Source organism: Eptatretus burgeri, chromosome 1, assembly GCF_056783735.1.
Source record: "Eptatretus burgeri isolate ZD-2024b chromosome 1, Ebu_testis_v1, whole genome shotgun sequence".
Taxonomy (NCBI): Eukaryota; Metazoa; Chordata; class Myxini; order Myxiniformes; family Myxinidae; genus Eptatretus; species Eptatretus burgeri.
Window position 1 is genome coordinate 139,651,352 of NC_140961.1, and position 23,507 is coordinate 139,674,858.

Consider the following 23,507-nt stretch of genomic DNA (forward strand, 5'->3'; position numbering starts at 1 on the left):
CTATCCCAAAAGCATGCTCAGAGATCATGTCATGTGGATGCACCAAGGGATGCCTGAGTAAGCTCTGTAGTTGCAGGAAAATGCCCTTACCATGCATTGAAGCTTGCAAATGCCACAAGCATGCTGACAAATGTCAGAACATTCCTCCTGATGGTACATAAACTAAGTCCTCCACACACACGTAGTAATGTAACATTACAATATAATTGTGGACATATAAAAGTTTATATTTTGTGATGTTAGATACTTATATTTCTGTAATGTTTGATAGCCAAACCAAAATCCGTTACAACCCAACCAGAATCAATGCCACCCATCTGGAAAAGCATATAATTTGATCATAAGAGCTGGTGCTGAGGACCATGCTCCACCGGTTGGTCAAGTGCTGGTAACCTCTGACCACACTCTTATTAGGCATCTGATCAAGTAATAATTATATAAGTAAACCAGAACATTTGCAGTTTTAATCAATGTTATCAGTTAAGTCTTTTCATCTGTCCAGTCTGTGTTTAACTTAAATTTTCAAGTTTATATTCACATATCGGATCAAAGGTCTATTCTAAAATATGACAAGGACAATTGAACATTGAGTTGCGAAAGGCATTGAAATTTTAAGAATGCCATAATACAGGCACATGTTCGTTCTCAATAGATCATAAAGTATGATTTAGAATGTTGACGTTATATCCAGTTATTTTGTAAAAGAAAAGGGAGTTGTCATGATCGTTATTTTCACTGTCTCATGTCATGTTTGCAAGACACAATAAAGAGAACCTCATTTTGGAGTTGAATTCCTCCATGCTGGATTCTGTGTTTAATGTGGTGCATGTTTTGAAGCATTACAGCTTGTAACAGGCTTTAATGAACATTATAAGATATGTATCATGCATGTGTTGATATTTCATTTAAGCAGTTTATAAATTAACAAAGTCTTGCCAGCCGTTTCTGCTTTATTGATATGCAAAAAATCAGTTATGATTTCCCATTCATTATGAAACTCATTTGGTAACTGCACCCCTCTTCGACATTGATCAATGACAAAATATAACTATAGCTGTATTAATTTACAGTCAGTATATCCCACATCTGAACCATGATATTATAATAGAGTTAAGTCACTCATTTAAAGTCAGTCAGTGATAAAATCTGCCCTAATGTGGTGGCCATCTTGATTTCTTAACATATTGGGGTCTAAATAATGGTCTCAATGGATTCCTTGTACCTAAAAAAAATTCAAACAGATGTTTTATTTATGTTCTTACCATGTTTGGCACCAAAGATATGAAAAAAATGAATTTTTCATGTATTGGTGACGGCCATTTTTGATTTATCAAGTTTATGGGTTAACCATTGAAAATGCAGCTGTGCAAACCTCCGAGTTCAAATTTGAAGGTATAAATACATCTAAAAAAAAAGTTGTTTGTCAGCTGTAAACATGAATATGCCTCCACCATTAACATTTTCTTAAAATTGACCTCGTCTACCTCCTGAGATATGCTTATTTCTGCACCAAGAGGTCAAAATATGACCTTGACCTTTGTCCCAATGCATGACCTTGACCTACAATCAACTTAAAACTTATTCCAAATGATCAAGCATGTGTGAAAACCCTAATATAGACATCAACATCATTGATATTGGTCAAATAGTTCCAGAGATACAATAATTTAGGTATTTTCTACAAGTGATGGTGGCCATCTTGGATTTGTCAAGTTTATGGGTTAATCGTTGAAAAGACAGCTGGGCAAACCCCCGAGATTGATTTAGAATCTATAAATACATCTAAAAAAGTTGTTTGCCAGCCGCAAACATGAAATGCCTCCACAACTTTAAATATGTACATTTTCCCAGATTCTGGCCAGTCGAGATACAAGGGACCAAAATTTTTCCTTTTTCCATCATGGCTGCCACACCTCGTGATCTGTGATGTCATAATTTGCATCACAACATTCTGCATGAGTAACAGCTCCCAGGTTGAAAATTTCGTGTCGATCCGACATCCGGTTGCAGAGAAAAACACTTACATTCTGTTCCAACAAACAAACAACCAAACTCACTAACAGACAGACATACAGACTCAAATGCAATACCCTCTCCCCTGGTGAGGGTAAAAAGGAATGTTTTATGAAATGAAACTTCTTTTAATCCTCACAAAAACAAAAATGACACCTCAGTGCATTTTTCTTGGAATGTTCTCTTTGCAAGAACGAAAGATAAATTGTTTTCCACATCTATAATAAAACTTGTTTCAACTGTTTCTGTAGTATAGTGGAAATCACATTCGTTAAACACATGAGAGGTCTTCAGTCAATTCTGAGCAGAAACATTTTACTTTTAATTTGGAAACACAAGTCACATCGTTGATCATTGGAGGTTGTTTTAATTTCAAATTTCCACTTTTTTGTGGTGAACATTGTCAAATCAAAAATATTTTGTGTGCACATCATAATCCTTTGAACAATGACATGTTTTCAAAATTCTGGTCAAAACTGTCTTCCTCTTTGAAACCCCGACATTATTTCATTCAAAGAAGATATATCAAGCTGATGAATTTGCAAGTTCTATAACTTTAAAACACAAATGTTGAAAACAGGAATTCTTGCACAGAGATCAGTTTCTTTCGTGCAGTGGTTATCACGTTTGCTTCACACGCAAAAAGGTTCTTGGTTTGAAGCCAAGCAGAAACATTATGTTTTATTACGTCATTTGCATTTCTGCTGAGTTCTGCAGTCCTTGGATCTGAGGATATAATTTTGGTTGAAAAGAGAAATTTGTTTTTGTTGCCAAGCTTCGTTCTGTCACGACTAAGCTGAAATAATCAAGAAACCCCACCCAAGATTGAATTTTGCTGTGTTGTGCACCTGTGTATAACTTTTTTTTTCTGTGAAATGCAGCGTTTTGTGAATTTAAGCTAAAATACTCACTATTTCAATAAAACCACGCGTTTTTGCTTTAGAATAGTGATGTAGAACAAAAAGTTGAGTCGGACAGTGCTTTTGTTTGGTGAAAAAAGCTTGTTTTATGCTAATTTGAGCATTTTTGCGTTTACAAGTTTTTACGGTGAAATGCAGCGTTTTGCGAATTTGAAGTTAAAATCCTCACTAGTCCAATAAAATCACACGATTTCGCTTCAGAATAGTGATGTAGAACAAAAATGTGAGTCAGACAATGCTTTTGTTTTGTGAAAAAAGCTTGTTTTAGGCCAATTTGAGCATTTTTGCATTTACAAGTTTTTTCTGTGAAATGCAGCATTTTGTGAGTTTGAAGCTAAAATACTCACTATTTCAATAAAATCATGCGTTTTCACTTCAGCATGGTGATGTAGAACAAAAGTTGAGTCAGACAATGCTTTTGTTTTGTGAAAAAAGCCTGTTTTAGGCCAATTTGAGCATTTTTGCGTTGACAAGTTTTTTTCTGTGAAATGCAGCGTTTTGCGAATTTGAAGCTAAAATACTCACAATTTCAATCAAATCATGCATTTTCGCTTCGCAATAGTGATGTAGAACAAAAAGTTGAGTCGGGAAATGCTTTTGTTTGGTTAAAAAAGCTTGTTTTATGCTAATTTGAGCATTTTTGCGTTTACAAGTTTTTTCTGTGAAATGCAGCGTTTTGCGAACTTGATGCTAAATACTCACTTTCAACAAAATCACAAGTTTTCGCTTCAGAATAATGATGCTGACCAAAAGGTTGAGTCGGACAATGTTTTTGTTTTGTGAAAAAAGCTTGTTTTAGGCCAATTTGAGCATTTTTGCGTTTACAAGTTTTTTCTGTGAAATGCAGTGTTTTGCGAATTTGAAGCTAAAATACTCACTATTTCAATAAAAAGCATTGTCTGACAACTTTTTGGTCTGCATCACTATTCTGAAGCGAAAACGTGTGATTTCATTGAAATAGCGAGTATGTTCGCTTCAAATTCGCAAAAATGCTCAAATTACCCTAAAGCAAGCTATTAAAACCAAACAAAAGCATTGTCTAACTCCGCTTTTTGTTCTGCATCACTATTCTGAAGCGAAAATGTGTGTTTTCATTGAAATAGTGAGTATTTTAGCTTAAAATTCGCAAAAATGCTCAAATTACCCTAAAACAAGCTTTTCAAACCAAACAAAAGCATTTTCTGACTCAATTTTTTGTTCTGCATCACTATTCTGAAGTGAAAACGTGTGATGTCCTTGAAATTGTGAGTATTCTCGCTTCAAATTCGTGCAAAAAAAATGCTCAAATTACCCTAAAACAAGCTTTTTAAACCGAGCAAAAGCATTGTCTGACTCAACTTTTTGTTCTGCATCACTATTCTGAAGCGAAAACGTGTGATTTCATTGAAATAGTGAGTATTTTAGCTTCAAATTCGTGCAAAAAATGCTTAAATTACCCTAAAACAAGCTTTTTAAACCAAACAAAAGCATTGTCTGACGCAACTTTTTGTTCTGCATTACAATTCTGAAGCGAAAACGTGTGATTTCATTGAAATAGTGAGTATTTTAGCTTCAAATTCGTGCAAAAAATGCTCAAATTACCCTAAAACAAGCTTTTTAAACCAAACAAAAGCATTGTCTGACTCAACTCTTTGTTCTGCATCACTATTCTGAAGCAAAAACGTGTGATTTCATTGAAATAGTGAGTATTCTCGCTTCAAATTTGTGCCAAAAATGCTCAAATTACTCGAAAACAAGCTTTTAAAACCAAACAAAAGCATTGTCTGACTCAACTTTTTGTTCTGCATCACTATTCTGAAGCGAAAATGTGTGATTTGGTTGAAATCGTGAGTATTTTAGCTCCAAATTTGTGCAAAAAAAATTGCTAAAATTACCCAAAACAAGCTTTTTAAACCAAACGAAAGCATTGTCTGACTCAACTTTTGTTCTGCATCACCATTCTGAAACGAAAACGTGTGCTTTCATTGAAATAGTGAGTATTCTGGCTTCAAATTCGTGCAAAAAATGCACAAATGACCCGAAAACAAGCTTTTTAAACCAAACAAAATCATTGTCTGATTCAACTTTTTGTTCTGCATCACTATTCTGAAGCAAAAACGTGTGATTTCATTGAAATAGTGATTATTCTAGCTTCCAATTCGTGCAAAAAAATGCTCAAATTACCCTAAAACAAGCTTTTTAAACCAAACAAAAGCATTGTCTGACAACTTTTTGTTCTGCATCACCATTCTGAAACGAAAGGTGTGATTTCGTTGAAATAGTGAGTATTCTAGCTTCAAAGTCGCGCAAAAAAATGCTGAAATTACCCTAAAACAAGCTTTTTAACCAAAGAAAGGCATTGTATGACTCAACTTTTTGTTCTGCATCACGATTCTGAAGCGAAAAGGTGTGATTTCATTGAAATAGTGAGTATTCTAGCTTCAAATGCGTGCAAAAAAATGCTCAAATTACCTGAAAACAAGCTTTATAAACCAAACAAAAGCATTGTCTGACTAAACTTTTTGTTCTGCCTCACTATTCTGAAGCGAAAATGTGTGATTTCATTGAAATAGTGAGTATTCTGGCTTCAAATTCGCACAAAAAATGCTGAAATTTCCCTAAAACAAGCTTTTTAAACCAAACAAAAGCATTGTCTGACAACTTTTTGTTCTGCATCACTATTCTGAAGCGAAAACGTGTGATTTCATTGAAATAGTGAGTATTCCAGCTTCAAATTCGCGCAAAAAAATGCTCAAATTACCCGAAAACAAGCTTTTTAAACCAAACAAAATCATTGTCTGATTCAACTTTTTGTTCTGCATCACCATTCTGAAGCAAAAACGGATGATTTCATTGAAATAGTGAATATTCTCGCTTCAAATTTGCGCAAAAAATGCTCAAATTACCCTAAAACAAGCTTTTTAAACCCCAAAAAACATTGTCTTACTCAACTTTTTGTTCTGCATGACTATTCTGAAGCGAAAACGTGTGGTTTCATTGAAACTAGTATAACCCGCGCTCTGCGCGACATGTTGGGGTGGGAATGTTTGAGAAAGGAACTGATGCAGAGTATCAGTAGTAATTTTACTTTAATGCAGTAAGTGGAAGACGATTTCACTCTTTCAGAACCATTTTATTTACTTTTTTGTACCATGCACCTCATATGGTCTTTGAGATAATGTCAGCCAAATATCACGTTACTCGAGCACAGAACAAAGTCGAAGATAGCGTGACACGAAACCACAAACTCGGAAATAACATAAGATAGTGAGTATTCCAGCTTTAAAATTCGCACAAAAAATGCTCAAATTACCCGAATACAAGCTTGTTAAACCAAACAAAAGCATTCTCTGACAACTTTTTGCTTTGCATCACTATTCAGAAGCGAAAACGTGTGATGTCATTGAAATAGTGAGTATTTTAGCTTCAAATTCGTGCAAAAAATGCTCAAATTACCCTAAAACAAGCTTTTTAAACCAAACAAAAGCATTGTCTGACAACTTTTTGTTCTGCATCACTATTCAGAAGCGAAAACGTGTGATTTCATTGAAATAGTGAGTATTTTAGCTTCAAATTCGTGGAAAAAATGCTCAAATTACCCTAAAACAAGCTTTTTAAACCAAACAAAAGCATTGTCTGACTCAACTTTTTGTTCGGCATCACGATTCTGAAGCAAAAACGTGTGATTTCATTGAAATAGTGAGTATTCTCGCTTTAAAATTCATGCAAAAAATGCTCAAATTACCATTAAGCAATCTTTTTAAACCAAAAAAAAATCACTGTCTGATTCAACTTTTTGTTCTGCATCACTATTCTGAAGCGAAAACCTGTGATTTCATTGAAATAGTGAGTATTCTCGCTTTAAATTCGTGCAAAAATGCTCAAATTTCCCTAAAACAAGCTTTTTATACCAAACAAAAGCATTGTCTGATTCAACTTCTTGTTCTGCATCACTATTCTGAAGCGAAACCGTGTGACTTCATTGAAATAGTGATTATTTTAGCTTCAAATTCACACAAAAATGCTCAAATTACCCTAAAACAAGCCTTTTAAAGCAAAGAAAAGCATTGTCTGACAACTTTTTGTTCTGCATCACAATTCTGATGCGAAAACGTGTGATTTCATTGAAATCGTGATTATTCTAGCTTCAAATTCGCGCAAAAAAATGCTAAAATCAACCTAAAACAAGCTTTTTAAACCAAACAAAAGCATTGTCTGACTCAACTTTTGGTTCTGCATCACTATTCTGAAGCGAAAATGTGTGATTTGGTTGAAATCGTGAGTATTTTAGCTCCAAATTTGTGCAAAAAAAATTGCTAAAATTACCCAAAACAAGCTTTTTAAACCAAACGAAAGCATTGTCTGACTCAACTTTTGTTCTGCATCACCATTCTGAAACGAAAACGTGTGCTTTCATTGAAATAGTGAGTATTCTGGCTTCAAATTCGTGCAAAAAATGCACAAATGACCCGAAAACAAGCTTTTTAAACCAAACAAAATCATTGTCTGATTCAACTTTTTGTTCTGCATCACTATTCTGAAGCAAAAACGTGTGATTTCATTGAAATAGTGATTATTCTAGCTTCCAATTCGTGCAAAAAAATGCTCAAATTACCCTAAAACAAGCTTTTTAAACCAAACAAAAGCATTGTCTGACTCAACTTCTGGTTCTGCATCACTATTCTGAAGCGAAAACGTGTGATTTCATTAAATAGTGAGTATTGTAGCTTCAAATTCACGCAAAAAATGCTAAAATTACCCTAAAACAAGCTTTTTAAACCAAACAAAAGCATTCTCTGACTCAACTTTTTGTTCTGCATCACTATTCTCAAGAGAAAACTTGTGATTTCATTGAAATAGTGAGTATTCTAGCTTCAAATTCGTGCAAAAAATGCTCAAATTACCCTAAAACAAGCTTTTTAAACCAAACAAAAGCATTGTCTGACTCAACTTTTTGTTCTGCATTACTATTCTGAAGCAAAAATGTATGATTTAATTGAAATACTAAGTATTTTCGCTTCAATTTCGCGCAAAAAATGCTCAAATTACCCTAAAACAAACTTTTTAAACCAAAAAAACATTGTCTGACTCAACTTTTTGTTCTGCATCACTATTCTGAAGCGACAATGTGTGATTTCATTGAAACTAGCATAACCCGCTCTGCGCGACATGTTGGGGTAGGTGTGTTTGAGAAAGGAACTGATGCAGAGTATCAGTAGTAATTTTACTTTAATGCAGTAAGTGGAATACGATTTCACTCTTTCAGAACCATTTTATTTACTTTTTTGTACCATGCACCTCATATGGTCTTTGAGATAATGTAAGCCGAATATCACGTTACTCGAGCGCAGAACGAAGTCGAAGATCGCGCGACACGAAACCACAAACTCGGAAATAATATATAAGATAATGAGTATTCCAGCTTTAAAATTAGCACAAAAATGCTCAAATTACCCGAAAACAAGCTTTTTAAACCAAACAAAAGCATTTTCTGACAACTTTTTGTTCTGCATCACTATTGTGAAGCGAAAACGTGTGATTTCATTGAAATAGTGAGAATTTTAGCTTCAAATTCGTGCAAAAAATGCTCAAATTACCCTAAGACAAGTTTTGTAAACCAAACAAAAGCATTGTCTGACTCAACTTTTTGTTCTGCATCACTATTCTCAAGCGAAAACGTGTGATTTCATTGAAATAGTGAGTATTCTAGCTTCAAATTCGCGCAAAAAATGCTCAAATTACCCTAAAACAAGCTTTTTAAAACCAAACAAAAGCATTGTCTGACTCAACTTTTTGTTCTGCATTACTATTATGAAGCAAAAACCTGTGATTTCATTGAAATAGTGAATATTGTAGCTTCAAATTTGCGCAAAAACTGCTCAAATTAACCTAAAACAAGCTTTTTAAACCAAACAAAAGCATTGTCTCACTCAACTTTTTGTTCTGCATCACTATTCTGAAGCGAAAACGTGTGATTTCATTGAAATAGTGAGTATTCTGGCTTCAAATTCGCGCAAGAAATGTTTAAATTACCGTAAAACAAGCTTTTTAAACCAAACAAAAGCATTGTCTGACTCAAGTTTTTGTTCTGCATCACTATTCTGAAGCAAAAACGTCTGATTTCATTGAAATAGTATTCCAGCTTCAAATTCGTGCAAAAAAATGCTCAAATTACCCTAAAACAAGCTTTTTAAACCAAATAAAATCATTGTCTGACTCAACTTTATATTCTGCATTACTATTCTGAAGCAAAAACGTGTGATTTCATTGAAATAGTCAATATTCTAGCTTCAAATTCGCACAAAAAATGCTCAAATTACCAGAAAACAAGCTTTTTAAACCAAACAAAAGCATTGTCTGACTCAACTTCTTGTTCAGCATCACTATTCTGAAGTGAAAACGTGTGATTTCATTGAAATAGTATTCCAGCTTCAAATTCGTGCAATAAATGCTCAAATTACCCTAAAACAAGCTTTTTAACCAAACAAAAGCATTGACTCACTCAACTTTTTGTGCTGCATTACTATTCTGAAGCAAAAACGTGTGATTTCATTGAAATGGTATTCCAGCTTCAAATTCGCTCAAAAAAAATGCTCAAATTACCGTAAAACAAGCTTTTTAAACCAAACAAAAGCATTGTCTGACTCAACTTTTTGTTCTGCATCACTATTCTGAAGCAAAAATGTGTAATTTCATTGAAATAGTATTCCAGCTTCAAATTCGTGCAAAAAATGCTCAAATTACCCAAAAACAAGCTTTTTAAACCAAACAAAATCATTGTCTGACTCAACTTTTTGTTCTGCATCACTATTCTGAAGCGAAAACGTGTGATTTCATTGAAATAGTGAGTATTTTAGCTTCAAATTCGCACAAAAAAATGCTGAAATTACCCTAAAACAAGCTTTTTAAAACAAACAAAAGCATTGTCTGACTCAACTTTTTGTGAGGAAATGAGAAAATACGTCTTTGAATGAGGGAAGTAATCTTTGACAAACCATGAAAAGGAAGATGATTTCACACAAATGCGAGTGAGTTTGATTGTGTGAAACGTTTTACTCCAATTATAAAACTAATATACAGAGAAAAGAAAATTAATTGGATATTTGTTCCCAACTGAGCTCTCATTCTTTCTTCACAGATGAAACGTTTTTTCATCCCAAACCAATGAAAACCTTTCACTGAGAGGAATGAAAGTTTATCTTCTTTTGTGTTGTGTCTCACTTTCATATTTCGGTGAAATCTCCAAACAACATGGAACCTTAAATCACAAAGTAATTTTTTCCTTTCCACATGTTTTTGAAAATCTCCAAGTAAGGTGAAACTGTGGGCCGTCTCTCGTCCTTTTCACACATTTTGGGAAGTGATTTGCATTGATAGAGAAAGGGAAGTTGATTCCTCAATTGCAGAAGATACAAGAAAAAGAGCAATCAATGATTGCAGAGCCTCAAAAAGACTTGTTTTGTGCCGTGTATTTCATGTGGTGTTTGTGTGCTGCTGTGTTACGTCATTAAATACATGGTGTTTATTGAACAAACACCCCGTGCAGTTTTCAGAACGACCTGGTGCGAGCCAACAATTTTGTTTTTTAAGGATTTTTTTCTTTGATCCAATTTGGCTGTGAGACAACGTGACCGATGACGTCATCTTTATCAAATTATATTTCCTACGGGCCGTTAATCAATTGGTTAAATTTTGCAAAGCACGGTTAAGCAGTTTCTCCGACGAAGTTTTTCAAAGATTTTCCTTCGATCCAATATCGCTGGCAGACCATGTGACACATAATGGTCATTTTCAAAAAATCCTATTCAATTTCAAGTCAATCGTATGAAAATTGAGGATTTCATAAATTTGGCAGATGCTGACCTTTTGGCTTATGTTTGCTGCCCTCAAAAATAATTGGTGGTTGTGATATGAAAATTCTGTTCAAGTTTCATGTCAATCGAATGAAAATAGATGATTTTAGAATTTGGCCGTTGTTGATCTTTGACTGATGTTGACCTCAAAAGAGAGGCAACTATATCACATGGTGTATGATTCAATTTCTTCCAGTGAATGGTTTTTGATGTACGCTGTCAAACAAATGCATAAACGGACGACGTATGACAGACATACGTACGCAACTGATCGCTTCAGCCTGCTATTCATCATGTGGCTGCAGGTGAAAATGTAAAAGAACTCAGATCAAAAAAATAATAATTCTGACTGCCAGATCATGCGTCTGATCAGGTTTGAAATTTCGAATCTTCCTCCCAATCACCACTCGATCATAATTCAGAAGTTTCACATCTGTCGATGAACCGTTTCAAGAAAAATAAATTTTTCAAGATTTTTGCTGAATCGAACATGTCAGTCAGACCATGTGACCTATCAATAATTCGTGAACAACATGATATCCCCACGGTTTGAGGAACACGGACAGGAAGTTTCCCATCAAATTCGCAGTTTTTGCCTGAAAGAATATTTTTTATTAGTTTTGGGGTTAATCCAATGTGCCTGCCAAGCTATGTGACATGTGACATGATATGTCTGAAGCTTTGTATTCCTCATGGATGGGCGGTCACACCTGTAAAGTTTTGCCTCGATCTGTTCAGCCATTTCAAAGAAGTAGATCTTTGAAGCTCATTTTTCAAAACAATAATGCTGCCGAAACACGTGACCGATGACGTCATCAATTTTTTTGTTTCCTGGAACAACTTCGTCCGAGATCACCATTAAAATTTCCTTCCTGATCAGATGTTCTTTACTTTGGCCTCAAAAGAGATGTGGCATTGCACGCATGCAGTGTTAAGCAATCAGGACCGTACGTACGTGTGTCATACGTCATGCATGTCTGCATTTTGTTTAGAGCGAACATCGAAAATCATTCAATGGAAGAAATTGAAACATGACCATGTGATATATCGGTCACTCTTTTGAGGTCAACATTGGCCAAAGGTCAACGTAAAACAGTTTTCAAAAATCCTCAATGAATGTCACCTCTGACATCGTCAACAAAAAAAATCACACTTGTTCCCCATGTGGAGTCGTGGTCACGTGCCAAGTTTCAATTTTTACCTTGTTTCGGTTTCAGAGCTACAAGGGTCCAAAATTTTTCCTTTTCTCCATCAAGACTGCCAGACCACGTGATCTATGATGCCATAATTAGCATCACAAAATTCTGCATGAGTCACCGCTCTCAGGTTGAAAATTTCGTGTCGATCCGACATCCGGTTGCAGAGTAAAACACTCACATTCTCTTCCAACAAACAAACAACTAAACTCACTAACAGACAGACAAACGGACTCAAATGCAATACCCTCTCCCCTGGTGAGGGTAAAAACGAATGTTTTATGAAATGAAAGTTTTTTTAATCCTCACAAAAAAACAAAAATGACACCTGAGTGCATTTTCCTTGGAATGTTCTTTTTGCAAGAACGAAAGATGAATTTTTTTTCCACGTCGATAAGAAAACTTGTTTCAACTGTTTCTTCGTCCGGGAGCCAAAATTAAAAAAAAATTGCCCGGTCTGCTATAAAATTTTTGTGTTGATTTTCATAAAGAGACACCCTTTGAGTATATGAAAACCAATGTTGGCAATGGTGAAACTCTTGCGCAACAACACAGTCAACACTTATGCGAGCCCCCTCTGATAACAAAATGTTGGCAAAAGCGAAGATGTAGGATGGGGGTAGGGGTAATTCATATTGTCCTAAAATCATAACCACTAAACCTATATACACAAATGACCCCTCATATTAAAGAGGAGTTCATTTCCTATATCACAATTGGTGATTTAACCTACCTACAATTGACAAGGTTATATGTCAAACAACAAAAGATTTATGCAACTCAGAAATGCTTGACTATCAATGGGGTCAGGAACAAGAACATACTTTTACATGCCATGGTTTTAAGGAAGATAAAATTAGAAATGGATTAACACAATATTGTGACATGAAACATCCTCTTCAGAGGAAGAGTCACTCTCTGAAACAACTCCACCACATGAACCTCTCTGACGAAGGCATATGCATGTCACTCAGCAAGGCACAGCAGCCTTTTTGCATGAACATCGTTTCAGACATTTGGATAATTTGCACATGCAAGACAACGCGTTTTGTCTATGTTTGGCTTGGCTGGCTTAGACATGAGAATTGGGACCAGTTTTCCATTGATAAGGGTTCTGCCAAATGTTGTGGCTGGGGGAAGTGCTCGGTCACTGAGATGTGCACGTCTATACAGAAGCAATTGATACAATGCTCTTAAAACAAGGAAGTAAAACGCATCTTCTGTTGCTGGCAGTGACCTAAGGTCTAATTTTGAAGAGACAAACATATGCTGCCTGAGGGTATCCAAACAGCTGAACCCTTTTTGGCCATGCAGAGCAGTCCAGTATACTCTGGCCTGATCAATGACACATTCTGTTGCTGCCATTTCACTATCTCTTCCAAAATCAACAAGGTGGGGAAGGTTTCCTATCAGTCCCAGAGAAACCTGTGCCGCTCTTCTTTTCACAGGAACACAGGCATCATCCCAACTGACTGGAAGAGGGGCCTTGTTGTCCCTCTCTGGAAAGGGAAGGGTGATCGCCAAGACTGCAACAACTACCGAGGGGTGACGCTGCTCTCAGTGCCGGGCAAGGTCTTTGCTCGGATAATTCTTGGATAGGGTTCGCCACCATCTGCTTGAGCACCAGCGTCCAGAGCAGTCAGGCTTTACACCAAAGAGGTCAACGATTGACCGTATCCTTGCCCTTCGTGTCCTCACCGAACGCAGACGAGAGTTTCGGCAGGGGCTGCTTGCAGCCTATGTTGATCTCTGTAAAGCGTTCGATTCAGTGAATCGGGATGTCCTCTGGAGGATTCTTGGTCTTCGTGGGGTGCCACCAAAACTGATCGATCTGATGTCTGAACTCTACTCTGGTACTGAGAGTGCTGTGAAGTGTGGTGGTACCATCTCTGACTTATTTCCAGTTGTTACTGGAGTTCGTCAGGGATGTGTACTTGCCCCCACACTTTTCAGCACTTGTATGGACTGGATTTTAGGGAGGATGTCGGAGAGATCAAGTTGCGGTGCATCGTTTGGCAATGTCAAGATCTCGGACCTTGATTTTGCAGATGATGCAGTCATCTTTGCGGAGACTTTAGACATCCTCTTGGGGGCCCTCGAGGTGCTGAATGAGGAGTCGGAGCCGTTGGGATTACGGATTTCTTGGGTCAAAACTAAGATCCAGGCTTTCGGTGACATCTTGGATGCTGCTGTCCTGTCTGTGTCTGTTTGTGGTGAGGATGTTGAGGTCGTGGATAGATTCACTTACCTTGGCAGTGATATTCATGTCTCCGCAGGTTGTGAGCCGGAGGTCAATAGACGTCTGGGTCGGGCCTGGGGAGTCATGGATTCACTGGATCATGGGGTGTGGCGCTGCCGGTACCTGTGCGGGAGGACGAAAGTCCGAGTCTTCAGGTCCTTGGTACTTCCAGTCTTGCTCTATGGGTGCGAGACTTGGACTTTGACCAAGGATCTGAGACAGAGACTTAATTCCTTTGGTACCAGGTCTCTTCGAAGAATCTTTGGCTATCGCTGGTCGGATTTTGTGTCCAACGAGCGGTTGCTGAGAGAGACTCGGATGAGATTTGTTACCTGCATAGTCCGTGAGCGTCAGTTGCGGCTGTATGGACATGTGGCCTGCTTTTCCTGACGCTGATCCTGCTCACCAGATTCTCTCAGCGAGGGAGTCTCATGAGTGGAGGAGGCCAGTGGGCCGACCACGTGCCTCATGGTTGCAGCAGGTTGACCATCATCTCAAGGAGATGGGGATGGGCCTGGCATCTGCCTGGGGGATGGCCAGACGGAGGCCCCTGGAGTACCGGCGGAAAGTGGACGCAGCGACGCGCTGTTCTGGCACATGCTCCCATACCTGACCTGACCTCTTCTTTTCCCCTTCTGAATGGGTAGCTCACTGTGTCACATCCACACAACACATATGTGCACAGAAGTGTAGTGCGACATCAAGAGGATTTTCTGGTACTTCTTGCTCAACACTTCTAGCAGCTCATGAATAGGTAGGTATTGATTCTGCCGTTGTATCCAGAGTTCTTGCAATGTGTTCAAGCAGCAGAAGTGATATATACACAGCATAATTATGTCTGTATCTGTTGCATGCACAACAGCTCGATGGTGATCAAGATATTCCACACAATATGCAAGATGAGCAATAATCCTTGTGTCTGCCTCTTCATGTTCTTCACAAGGTAAGTCCAGAACTGAACTTGATGCTGATGTGATGGAAAGAGTGTGACCTTTGTTTTCCATCATACCACCAAGAATGATGGTCACTCCATCCGGAATAGCTTCAGGACTCTCACAAAGGGAAGTGCCAATGAAGTTCTGAAGATTTCCTTTTATTTCTTGGATTCTTTCATGAGTAAATTCCAGTCCGGAATTTCTAGACTCTTGGATGGTGAGAATTGTCTTGCCTGGTCTGTCTGGTTTCTCCTCTGCTGCTCATCACCCTTCAAAGTATGGGTATCATCAAAATCATACTGATCACCAATGATGTTGACACAGTTGCACATTTCAGGTTTCAACTGCAGGAGCTTGCGAAGATACAGCTGGGGAAGTTCACCAAATGTTTTCACACCCATTTTTTGGTATTTATTTACAAATGCCATTGTGTCTACCAGATAAACTGTGTATAGGTCACTCTGTGGTAATGATGGCAGCTGTAAAACAACATCCTGCTCAGCTTCAGCAATTAGCACTGCCACGAAATCAGACTTGTTGCCTTTGCGCATTACAAACCCCTGTGCTAAGCGTGGATCAACCTCAAACAGGGATGATGGGTAGTCTGTCCACTCATGGGAAAATGCAATCTGTCTTGTGACTGGGTCGGCATCTCGATAGAAACACAGCACACGTGTAGCTGCAGTCTCATCTTGATAGATCCTGATTAAACTCTGTTTCCTTGATGGGTTTGATTTCTTCTGTGAGGAGAAAGTTACCAGCTTCAGTGGTTCAATCTTAATAGAGACCACCTCTTCTGCTTTCATAATGGCTTCCATGCCCTTAGCTTGAGCATGGACCAAGTCTTTTGAAGCATCCTTCTCACCAGTTGCTCTATTGAGCAGATCCACTTGGTTGTTACACTGGAATGGGTTTATCATCTGCTGGCATATCACTTTCTTGATCTCCTCAACATGCATATGTTCTTCTGTTGCCTGCTTATGTGTTTCTCCATGATGAGTAGATTCCTGTTGGCCTAGATTAGCCATAGACTTTATGTTCTCTGATACAGCTGTGAGAAATGGTGCTGTCTTTCACATATTTATCTCGAGCAGCTGGTGCCTGAGATATGCCTTTGAACAGAGATGTCTTCCCTTCATTGTTGTATGTCTGCTCCAGGGCCATGTCACTCCAAACACCATTGAATTTTCCTTTGGAAGAGTGAACTGTGAAGTACCCAACCTGGATCCAGCAAACCTTAACCGAACTGTGTTCAATAGAGTAAGAGGATTTTGGGGGTCGGGGGGTAACTTTTGGTTGACAAAAATGTTAATTTTCTCTTTAAAAATTGATAGAACTCACTCAAATTTGCTGTTTTAATTAGCCATGGATACCATGTTCATATCACATTAAGAGAAATTAGTATTCTAATGCAGCATCTGCCTATGATAAGAAAAGTTCTAAAGGCCATCTTCAAAAAACGTTATTTTTAAGGCATTTTTCACAAAATTATGTACTTTTACGAGGTTTACTTCCACAAAGGCAATTTTTTTTTGTCATTTTACAATGCACTGATTGAATTCTTACATTTAGTTCACATTTATTTTTCATGAATGTGATTTTTTAATTTTTTTAGAAATTTTATTGACAATTGCTGTTTTATCAAATTTTTCAAATCTTCCTCAAACAAAAACGTCCGCCAAAATTTTTCGCAAGAGCTTATGAATTGCCAACATTGGTTTTCATGAACTGCAAACATATATCTAAACATCCTGGGGGTGTAAAATTTTATAGCAGAGGCTGTAAGGTCCAACCCTAAAACAGCCTCGTACACAGGTTGGCTCCCGGACTATCTGTACTGTAGTGGTAATCACATTCGCTTAACACGTGAAAGGTCCTCAATTCAATTGTGAGCAGAAACATTTTATTTTGAATTTGGAAACACAAGTCACATCGTTGATCATTGGAGATTGTTTCCATTTCAAATTTCCACTTGTTTGTCGTGAAGATTGTCAAATCAAAAATATTTTGTGTGAACAGCATAATCCTTGCTACAATGAAGTGTTTTTAAAATTCTGGTCAAAACTTTCTTCATCTTTGAAACTCCCACATTATTTCCTTCAAAGAAGAAGATATTATATCAAGCTGATGAATTTCAAACTTCTGTAATTTTAAAACACAAATGTTGAAAACAGGATTCCTTGAACATATATCAGTTTCTGTTGTGTCGTGGTTGTGATGTTTGCTTTACACGCCAAAGGTCCATGGTTTGAAACCAAGCAGAAACATTATGTTTTATTATGTCATTTGCATTTCTGCAGAGTTTTTCAGTCCTTGGATCTGAGGATGTAATTTTGGTTGAAAACACAAATTTGTTTTTGTTGCCAAGCTATGTTCTGTCACGACTGAGCTGAAAGAATCAAGAAACCCCACCGAAGATTGAATTTTCCTGTGTTGTGCACCTTATTTCAAAAAATACAAAAGGTTCACGTCTTCTTTTCTTCCAAAAGAAATTAAAAAAATTAGTTTTTGAAGGAGGGAAGTATTCTTTGACAAACCATGAAAAGGAAGATGATTTCACGCAAATGCGATTGAGTCCGAGTTGTTTGAATCGTTTTACTCCAATTATAAAACTAATATTCAGAGAAAAGAATTGGATATTCGTTCCCAACTGAGCTCTCATTCTTTCTTCACAGATGAAACATTTTTTCCTCCCAAACCAATGAAAACCTTTCATTGAGAGAAATGAAGTAAATGTTATTGGTGTTGTGTCTCACTTTCATATTTAGTTGAAATCTCTAAACAACATGGAACCTTAAATGACAAAGTAAATTTTTCCTTTCCATATGTTTTTGAAAAGCTCCAAGTGAGGTGAAGCTGTGGGCCGTCTCTTGTCCTTTTCACCCATTTTGGGAAGTGCTTTGCATTGAAGGAGAATTGGAAGTTGATTCCTCAAATGCCGAAGATGTAAGAAAACGAACAATCAGTGATTGCAGACCCTCAAACGGACTTGTTTTGTGTGTTCTTTGTGAAGTTTTGTGTCGTTTATTTTATGTGGTGTTTGTGTACAGCTGTGTTACGTAATTAACTGTATGGTGTTCATTGAACAAACACTCCATGCAGTCTTGAGAACGACTTCATTCGAGCCAACTATTTCGCTTTAAAGGATTTTTTTCTTTGATCCAATGTGGCTGTGAAACCACGTGACCAATGACGTCATCTTTAACAAACCATATTTCCCACGCGAAGTTGATCAATTGATTAAATTTTGCATGATCGGTAAAGCGGTTTCTCCTCCGAAGTTTTACCAAGATTTTCCTTCGATCCAATATGGCTGCCAAACCACGTAACACGTGATGTTCATTTTTATGAAATCCTGTTCAAATTTCAAGTCAATGGTATGAAAATTGAGGATTTCATAAATTTGGCCGATGCTGATATTATTTGGATTATGTTTGTTGACCTCAAAAATAATTGTGGTTGAATGGTTCCTACAATCACAAACTTAATATTTCCTTTCCACTTGTCTTTGAAAAGCTCTAAGAGAGGTTAAGCATTGGGCCTCCTCTCATCTTTTTGATGCATTTTGTTTGCACCACCTGATAAACGTATCTGATGACTCACAGGAATTCTGACTGCTCTTAAGAAGCAGCAGTCAACAGGCATAGTGCAGGCTGAAGTCAATAAATATCAGCGATCCTTGTCGCCAAATGTTGCGTCCGGTAACGACACAAGGCTTTCTGCTTGGAAATGCCAACGGTCACCGTCTCTTCCATTCCCGATGACGTCACAAACGTTTTCCAAAAATATGAATTTTAAACATGTGAATTGTAAACATAAAAGTAGTCATATTAACAAAACATAGAGGCGATACTCCTGGGTACTCTCCTGGTGCCGGCTGGATCACAAAAAAATAGGGGCAATGCCCTCACCTCACAGCGCTCACCTGGTGGAATGATGATACTGAGGAGGACGTCAAGATGGTATGGAATCAGCAAAATGTACCAATGAACCAATGGTTTCAGAAATAACTATTTTGGGTGGAAACCCCTCACCCCCTCCCCCCACCACCGTAAATCCACTTTGATCCAAATTTTTTAAATAGCATGAACAAACTTTGATACATCACAGGTGATGAAGGTTGTGGCAAAGTTTAATAGAAATTATGTGTGTATCTTCTGAGAAGAAAGGAAATACCTCTTTTCGGGTGCAACCACCCCCACACCCCTGTATACACCCTTAGACAACGATTTATTTCATTGTGTGAACAATCTTTGGTACGTCACGGGTGATGAAGGTTGGGGTCAAGCTTCATCGAAGCTGTGCGTGTAGTTTCGGAGAAGAAAGCAAATACCTCTTTTTGGGGCAACCACCCCGTAAAACCCCATCGACCCTGATTTTTTTTAATGATGCGAACAAACTTTGGTATATCATGGGTGACGAAGGTTGTGGTCAACTTTCATTGAAATTGTGTGTGCAGTTTTGGAGAAGAAAGCAAATATATATATATATATATATATATATATATATATATATATATATATATATATATATATATATATATATTTCGGGAGGAAGCCCCCCCCCCCCTCGTACACCACATTAGACCCCGATTTTTTTATATTGTGAACAAACTTTGGTACATCACAGCTGATGAAGATTGTGGTCAAGTTTCATCGGAATTGCGTTCCATCATGTGTAGTTTCTAAGAAGGAAGCAAATACCTATTTTGGGGGGAAGCCCCCATCGATCCCATTCGGGACTGGATTTTTTTCATGCCATGAACAAACTTCGATACATACACGGTGATGAACGTTGTGGTAAAGTTTCATCGAAATAGTATTTGTAGTTTCAGAGAAGAGGTTGCAAGTATTTGTGGATGGATAGACGGACGGAAGACGCGCCACCTCATAAGCTCCCTGGAACTACGTTCCAAGTGAGCTAAGAGTGGCAATTCCAGTGGGAGATCTCCACCAAGGAGAGATGCATGGGACTATAAGGTGCACCCTTTGGTTGAATCCTCTGTCTCATTTCCTCAACTCTCCCAAAGAGACCAGGCAATCGTCTACAGGCTCAGACCATGGAGGTCTTATAATAAACCTGGAGGACCAATGAAACTTGGGAAGTGAAGCCAACAGAAGTGCTCTCATGGCCATGTTGACTTTCTACAAGAAGAAACTAAACGTACAATAAGAGTAGAAACTGATTGCTCTCAAAGATTGTTTTTATGGAAAATTGTCGACTCTCTTGAGTTATTTGCTCCCAAATTTTGAGAGACTGAGTGGAGATTCATTTACCATCAAGATGCCTGGGCTTGGGACCAGGCAAAAGTGCAATTAAAGGGAAAATCTTTTCCAACAGAACACAGAAAGACAACACGATTACAAGTGAGTATTTACATGAGTCGTTCTGCCACTATAGCCACTCAATCGTGATCCATCATGTGTAGACAAGTGTTGTGCTGCAATTTTAGCCACTTCATTGCGAGCCACCATAAGTTATTGATGATACCTGTTATTCGATCTTTACTGATGAGTGAACAAGATCAGCTTGCTGTGCTTCTTCCAAATGCACTCCTCACCTTGCGAGTCATTCATTGTTCTCACCTGGTGATGGAATCGGACTTTACAATAGCATTCACAGATGCTCTGAATCAGTGCAAAGATGTGATTGATTCTTGTCAGCCTCTGAATGAAACATGTGTTCACTCAGCGAATCGAATGTAGAACCTCCAACCTTGGACAAGACAGAATGTGAAATGGCTGACTTGATGCCTGCATCACATGGCATTCTATCATCCGTCACCACCAGTAATCGTTTGACGCATCGCTCACTGGCTTCACAAACTCGAATGACTGGCTGTTGTTGTGACTAGTCCACCTCTGTTCTTCACTGTTATGAGGCTGGTGTCAATTGATATACATCACTCGGTTCCATGGTAAGAGCTGAGAGACATTCGCCACACTTCAATGACCTTCTAACCATGCGCACAACGTACCCAGCGATGTATCCAAGGCATGACAATGTGAATGCCGCTAGCCTTTCGAGATTTAGCCTTTTCAAAATCATAGTGTCCCGTCAACTACACTGAAAATGTTTGGCACTTCTCGATGAGTGAAACAAAGCCGATTTGCAAGTCACGAAGACCACCACACTCGGGCTGGGCCAGATTGATCATGGTGTGTATGGTCCGACTGCACCCCCCCCTCCAGATTGGGGGCCCTCCCAAGGTACATTAACGCTGCTCTTTGGCAGCTCACCACCTCCAAAACTGATGACTGTGCCCTTGGTCCCTCCGTGGTGTAAGGTTACCGTGTGGTGAATAACCTTGGTCCCCCCTTCGGGTGTGAGGTTCCCGAAGATTTGGAACACATCTTCACACAATGCCCTCGGTACGAGGGACCCAAGTCTCGTCTTTTCCACACTACACGAGATGGGGATCAGGTACTAGAGCTCCATAATATGGAGGAACTACTTACTGACTGATGAGAGTGCTTTTGGTGATGAGGTCACGTGGCCGCCATATTGGAACTTACCACCGACTGAAAGTTCCATCATAAAGAACGTGGGGGAAAAAATAATCAAAGATGAGCAGGTTTTTAAATAAACTGATTTTTCTTTTTTTATATGGCTTTCTCATGTTGTTGTGAATACCAAGAGCAGATTTTTAAGTAAGCTGTGAGTTTTATGTTTTTTTTAAATGGCTTTTTCATATTGTGGTGAGTACCAAGATGGCGGCCGGTGACCAGTTTTTAGATCCTCTTCAGAGGATCTCTAAGTCTTACTCACGTTGTTGTTCTTGTTCTTCTTCTTGTGGACTTGTTAGATCCTCGTGGAGGATCTCTAAGTCTTACTCACGTTGTTGTTCTTGTGGACTTTTTTGTTTCACAGCCGACAGTTTTCATCGAAACTTCCTGAAACTTGGCATATATATATATATATATATATATATATATATATATATATATATATATATATATATATATATATATATATATATATATATATATATATATAAAAAATACCCTGCGCAGACAGTAACTATCTCCGATTTTGAAAATTCCTCCTATAAAAAAAAGTTATGACGTCAAAATATCTCTGCTAATGGAAATCGCCAAAAAAATTATCTCCGAAACTGGACAAGCTTTTTGAATTACTTTTGCGGGAATCGAACAGGGCATTAGCAGAGATGAATTACCACGCATATGATACATCACTATGACGTCATATCAATTTTTATGGTCATTCCTATGTTTTGACATTTTTTGTTTCACAACCCAGAGTTTTCATCGGATCTTCGTGAAACTTGCCATGTATATGCAGAAAGCCCACGCGCAGGCGGGAACCATCTCCGATTTTGGAAATTCTTCCTAGAAAAAAATTTGACGTCATAATATCACCGCTAATGGAAATCGCCTACACCATTATCTCTGAAACTAGGCAAGCTGTTTGAATTTTGTTTGCGGGAATCAAGCCGGGCATTAGCACAAATAATTTATCACAAACCTGATACATCACAATGACGTCATATTCGTTTTTATGACGTCATCATTAAGAGGATGAGGATCTTGGCTCATTCGAGCTAGTTTGTTTCACAGCCTACAGTTTTCATCGAAACTTCCTGAAACTTGATATACATATGTAAAAAGACTCTCCGCAGACAGTAACCTTCTCCGATTGTGAAAATTCGTCCTAGAAAAAAAGTTATGACGTCATAATGTCTCCGCTGATGGAAATCCCCCCAAAAAATTATCTGTGAAATTAGGGAAGCTTTTTGAATTCTGTTTGAGGGAATGGAATGAGGCATTAGCAGAGATAATTTAACGCACAAATACATAATTATGACGTCATATCCGTTTTTATGACGTCATTCCTATTTTTTCACATTTTTTGTTTCACAGTCCAGAGTTTTCATTGGATCTTCGTGAAAAGTGGCATGTATATGCATAAAGTCCATGCGCAGACAGTAACCATCTCCGATTTAGAAAATTCTTCCTAGAAAAAAGTTATGACGTCATAATATCACCGCTGATGGAAATCGCCTATACCATTATCTCCGAAACTTGGGAAGCTTTTTGAATTCTGTTTGCGGTAATCAAATGGGGCAATTGCACAGATGATTTGACACAAATATGATACATCACAATGACGTCATATTCGTTTTATGACGTCATCACTATTTTCTGAATTTTTTTTTGTTTTACAACCAAGCGTTTTCATCAGAACATCTTGAAACTTGACATGTTCATCCAGAAAGCTCACGCGCAGACAGTAACCATCTCAGATTTTGGAAATTCTTCCAAGAAAAAAATTATGACGTCATAACATCGCAATGGAAATCGCACAATTATCTCCGAAACAACGCAAGCTTTTTGAATACTTCAGATGGAATC

General features: G+C 37.9%; 1 protein-coding gene across 1 annotated transcript in view; it reads left to right on the forward strand.

The window, feature by feature from the left end:
• Positions 1 to 23,507, forward strand: part of NNT (nicotinamide nucleotide transhydrogenase) — a 149,555-nt gene that overhangs the window by 6,720 nt on the left and 119,328 nt on the right. The gene's annotated exons all lie outside the window — the stretch shown is intronic.